The following is a 6,000-nucleotide window of genomic DNA, read 5'->3' as shown; positions in this document are numbered from 1 at the left end:
GCTCAAATTACACTACTTTCCTCGAGGAACGCATCGAAGAGTGAGAGTATATATTTGTGTATAATTCGCTTTATTTGTGAAAAGAAATGTCAATTCAGTCTAATAATTGTTTATATGATTCCGTTCCATGGTAGATAAATTAAAGGAACAATTTGATAATCATTGAGTCCTATACGCCGGCTATGATATGGTATATGACAAAGTGGCGTTTCAAATGTAAAATTTAATGCGGAAGAAGAGTAGTAATTAAGCGGGCTTGAACAGGGATCAAATATCCATATGCTTATTCGAGTCGGGTTCGAAACTGCCATTGGAAACCCGACTTTAGAATTCAATTAGGCTCATCGAGCTCGCGTTTTGAATAGGATTCATCCATTTCAAATCAGCCTCGCAGACTTTTCCAACGAGTAGAACCTCTTTGACCTCGAGAGTGTTAGGCATCCAAAACTAATATTTGTGTTGGGGCCACTACTGCTTGTCCTTCCAGCGTACTAGAATATTTATGTCTCGAAGACGAGGATCTCTATGTACGTAGAGGTTTTACTACAGAAGAGGGTCTCACTTCAGTAAGGGATACAGGTTGATATGTCGGTTACAAGATATTGTACGAAACACAGGTCGACCTGTAGGAAGCAAGCTTCCAACCCGTGACTCCAGACGCGAAAGACTACTATACCTACCTATCTAGCAATCGTCAGCCGGAGCTGACGAGGGTTCTACCTTCCCTGTCGAACGCTTCTAATTTCCCCCCACTTCTTTTTCCTCTCTGGAGAGAGGGAATATACTAGGGAGTTTCTCCCCCTATCTTTTATTGAGCCTTTTAAAGACCTGTTAAGGTCCGAGCATACTAGAATATGTGTGTCTCAAAGACGAGGTCCAAGCGTACTACAATATGTGTGTCTCAAAGATGAGGATCTCTATGTATGTAGAGGTTTTACTACAGAAGAGGGTCCCACTTCAGTAAGGGATATAGGTTGATACGTCGGTTACAAGATACCGTACGAAACACAAGTCAACCTGCAAGAAGCAAGCTTCCAACTCGTGACTCCGCACGCAAGAGGCTAGTATATTTGCCTATCCAAGAGTCGCCAGTCAAAGCTGACTAGGGTTCTACCTTCCCCTGTCGAACGCTCCTAAGTTCCCTCCACTTCTTTTTCCTCCTTGGAGAGAGGGAATATACCGGAGAGTTCATTTTCCTGTCTTCCATTGAGCCTTTTAAGGACCTACTTAGGTCCGAGCGTACTAGAATATATGTGTCTCGAAGACGAGGATCTCTATGTACGTAGAGGTTTTGCTACAGAAGAGGGTCCCACTTCAACCCTCTTTCTCCTCTTTTCAAGAAGAAAATAAAAGATCATCTGCGGCTCTTATTATAATTAACAGGCCCCACGGACGGTTGTATGCAATTTGACGTTGACGTCCATCGCATTCCTCTCTTTTTTCTAATTCAACTTGAGGGTATTGCTGTCTGCTTGAAAGGTAATTGCTAAGAAACGACACGATAATGGCCCTTAACATTTAAATAACCCATTAATTAATCTTATTGTGCTATAGTAGTGAACGCTCACGGAACGTAACAACCTCTAAGAATCTGCCAAGAACGGGAGAAGACCTCAGCAAGGACGCTTGCTGGGATAAAACTCTTCAATATATTTAATCAATTTAATCCTCATCTATATGTATAGCATAAACCATAGAAATAAATACCGTTGGCGTCTCATCGATCAAACTCTCCCAGAAATCTTCAGAAAATAATGCTCAATATCCTTTACAAGAGGGAAACCTACCAAAAAAAGTCTTAGGCCTATTGCAATTGTATTAATTTTTTTTTTGTCAACCATTGTATCAATTGAGTCCTAAACTTTTTGCGTTTGTATCAATTCAATATAACCGATCAATTTTGGCAGAAAATCACCGACATAGACGTCGGCCGTCTTACGTGGCATAGTAAACACTAACATGGATAATTTTGAATGATATTTGAATGATTTTTCCAATTTTTTTATTTATTTTCTATTTTCTTTTTCTCTTTTTTTTTCCTCTTTCTCTTTCTTTCTTTTTTTCCTTCGACAACCGGCTAGAGGTAAGGCCGGCAAGGTCGACCTCGCCGGTCTCCGGTGAAGCTAACTCCCGTCAACCACTAGCGAGGGCGAACCTCGCCGTCCTCGGGCAAGCTTCACTAGAGACTAACCAGGTCCTCGTTGGCCCTCGCCTCCGGGTGATTGGCTGGAGGAAGAAGAAGGAAAAAAAAAAGAAAAAGAAAAGAATACAAGAAAAAGAAAGAATAAACAAAAAAAAATAAAAATTATCCTCGTCAGCAGATCACATAAGATGATCGGCATTCATGTCAACATTTGTCTACAAAAATTAGCCGAATAGACTAAATTGACATAAAAAATAAGCCGGATAGACTGAATTTGACATAAAAAAATTAACCGAATAAACTGAATTGGCACAAATGCAAATTGTTTATAACTCAATTGACACAAAATAAATATTTATGACTCAATTGGCACAATTACAATAGGTTTAAAACTTTTCTCTGTAATTCTCTCCCCAACAAAATGATGCCGTCATAACTCCATAGAGTACCTTCATGGCCATTCTGTGTGGTCATGAACGATCCTGTTGATGATGTTATGGGGTCTAATCCCAATTGGGCATTCTACCCTTGACATGTACAGAGAACTACTCTTATCTTTCCTCTGAGTTTTCACCGAATCTCCACGAGATTCCGTACTTCAAGCCAATCTCGAGCAACCCATAATAAGGGGTGGAGTGCTAGCCCCCACCCCATCCCTAAACTCGGAGATCACTAATGATGCCGGCAATAAACTCGGCCTCCCCCAGCACCTTAAGGCATATGGAGAGGCCATAGAAAACAAGCAGAGCGACCTGCTCGATGTGATCTCAGGACGCATCGGCGAGAGAGCAAGCCCACTCGGCGGCTCGGTGGATCGCCTCGCCTTCCATGTGTTCGATATAAAACAAGGACTACATAAAATAAAACAAGAGGCCTTCAAGAACTTGAAGCCAGCATCAGATGCAGGCTTTGTTTGTTTCACGAAAAACAACTTCCTAAAAATTATTTTCGAATTTTCCGACATTTGTTTCGCGAAAAATAAGATAATCAGGGAAAATATTTTCTGCCCATGAAAAAAGCTCATTCAAAAGTGAGGAAAATGTTTTCCTTTTCTTGAAAAGAGGAAAAAATTTTATCTCATGTTTACTCCCTCAATTCCTATACATTCATTTTCATCTCTCTGTCTTCCTCGAGCAAGACCGACCCAAAATGAGACGGGGTCCTCGAACATCATCTTGGCCACCTAGTAAGCGGCGATGGATCAGGTCTGGAATTGCCGGGCCTGCTTCCCATCGTAGTACTCGGGCTAGGGGTCCTTTGACAGCCGGCTCTTGATAAGCTCAATGGTGCGACTCGCTATTAGCGGGTACCCGGTCTTGATGCATGCCTTGGGCGAGCTCGAGCTTGCCTAGCCAGTGACCGGCCGGCAACAAAAGGAAAGGAAAAGGAAATAAAATAAAATAAAATAAAATACAAAGAAAAAGATAAATAATTAAAAAATTTTATTTTTTTTTCAAAAAATGAAAAACGAAAAGAAAAAAATAAAAAAATTATTGAAAGGAGTACATGAGGGAAAATCAATTCTGATTTTCCATACCAAACGACAGAAAATATTTTTCAGGTATTTTTTATATTTCAGCTAAACAGCGGAAAATATCATTATTTTCCCGAAAAATAACTTTTCAGAAAACATTTTCTGAAAAATGTGTCATTTTTCGTAAAATAAACGGAGCCGCAATTTATGAAATCTCACTCCACGGGAGGTTCGCCCATTTCGGCGCAAATTCAATAATTCTCGATCGCATGCCCGAACATGTGGAAGCCGTGTATGTCATAGACTTTGACATGGGAGAAGTGATCCAATGGTCAGCATGGATCAAGTCCATGGCCATGGCGAGGAGACGTGCAGCTCTAAGGATAACTTCGACGAATTGGGACGATAAAGAGGGTTTGATCGGATTCGAGGAGGCGAAAAGGGGCTTCAAGAACGAGCAAAGGCTCTTGAGGTGAAATTGGTGGTGGAAGTAGGGGTGAGCATGGCCAGATTGGTAGAGTCTAAACTTAAATCTTGAAACCGACCCTGTTATAATTGGTTCCCAGTTTTTGAAACTTGGGACCGACCTTATTTGTCCTGGAACTTGTTTCGAAATTGACTCTGTTTTTTGGTCCAGTTCCAGGTTCTACCCGAGAACTTGTTTTTATTTTGTTTCTTTTTTAGATTTTATTGTTTCCATCAAAATGATATGGTATCGATGAACTCACCTCGCTTTGAATAGTTGTGCTGGTGTCGGTGAGATGCAAAAGAGAGGTGACAACGAGAGGCTATGATGGCTAGCCTAGCAACAACGAGACGAAAGGCAACGATGAGCTATGTTGTATCTTTGCGGTGACAATGAGAGGCGAGCCAATGGTGGCAACAGAGAGAGAGAGAGAGAGAGAGAGAGAGAGAGAGAGAGAGAGAGAGAGAGAGAGAGAACGACGAGTGGGAAACACAAAACAAAAGAGGGGAGGCAAGGCTAGCAAGTGAGGTTAGGATTTCTTTTATTTAAAAGAGTAGATAAAAATCAGTTCTAAGATCGATCCGGGTGGGTCTCCACCTAGAACCAGGAACCACACCGGTTTCAACCCGTTCCCAAAAAGTGGAACCGGTTCCTAGACTAGTTTAAGCGTGAACCGATTCTCGGCCCTAGTTTTCGAGTGGTTCGATCCGAGTTTCTAGTGAATCCGGGCCGGTTGCATACCCCTAGATGGAAGAGGTGAGGATTGATGCGTTAGTGAGTGAGATGGGGAAAATTGTCAAAAAGTCCTAAACCTTTCAAACTTTTGTTAATTCAGTTCTAAACTTTTTAAATTTACTGATTCAGTTCTAAACCTTTTCACTTTTTGCCAATTCAGTCCTATTGGCCGAAAATCACTCACGTTGACGTCGGTCATCCTACATGGCACCGTAGGCACCGACATGGACAATTTTAAATATTTTTTTTTAATTTTATAATAAAAAAATTCTAAATTTTTTATCTTTTTCTTTTCTTTTCTAGGTTAGATGCTGTGAAGGGTCACCTACCCCCGGGTAAGAGCCGGTAGGGGTGGCCGGCCCCTACCGAACCTTGGACGAGGGCTACAAAGACCTCACGGCTGCAGGCGAGAGGTCGCAGCCCTTGCCCTCGGGTGCCATGGCTAGAGCGCCGTGGCCTAGTGGTCAAATCCGGCCACAATGAGCATGAGGAGGGCTGCGATTAGATGTGGCCAGTTTCATGGAACTGCTGGTTACGGTTCGGGAACCAGCGGTTCCGGTTCCACGAAAAAGTGGAACCGGAACCGGCCCTTGAAAATGCCGGTTCCGGTTCCGGTTCGGAACCGGCGATTCCGGGCCGATTCCTTCCCGACCTTTGGTTCCGTTTTTTAATTTTAATTTTTAAAATAATAAATAATAAAATAAACATAATAAATTATAAAATATAAAATATAATCATATTGTACATTGTAATAAAATGTGGGAAAAAAAAAAAGAGAGAGGAGGAATGAGCTTGAACTTAATGAATTATCATTAAGCGCCTACATATCTTCTTGGAGATAGAAGAATCAAAGCCTATGTAGTTCTTTTACCTTTGATAACCCCAACTTACCTCATTGTCAATCGTCACTACCCGTTGTGGTATACGTGGTGGTGGTATCTCTACAATCCTCCCTAAAAAATTCGTGTTCTCGATCCAGCTCTTGGTATCAAAATTTCGCCCTCGTTCAATCGTCGACACAAGCTTGAGCTTCCACAGACTCCGGGTTTAATTTTAAACGGCTAGAGTCCAAAACTAATCCTCCAATGCTAAATACTTGTTCAACTGCAACCGTTGAAGAAGGGGTTGCTAATATCCGGCGAGTGATGAGAGCGAGAACTGGGTAATCGATTTGGTGACTCT

This window comes from Rhodamnia argentea, chromosome 7 (assembly GCF_020921035.1).
Source record: "Rhodamnia argentea isolate NSW1041297 chromosome 7, ASM2092103v1, whole genome shotgun sequence".
NCBI classification, from domain to species: Eukaryota; Viridiplantae; Streptophyta; class Magnoliopsida; order Myrtales; family Myrtaceae; genus Rhodamnia; species Rhodamnia argentea.
The sequence above is the reverse complement of the archived record's forward strand: the minus strand, read 5'-3'. Positions refer to the sequence as shown.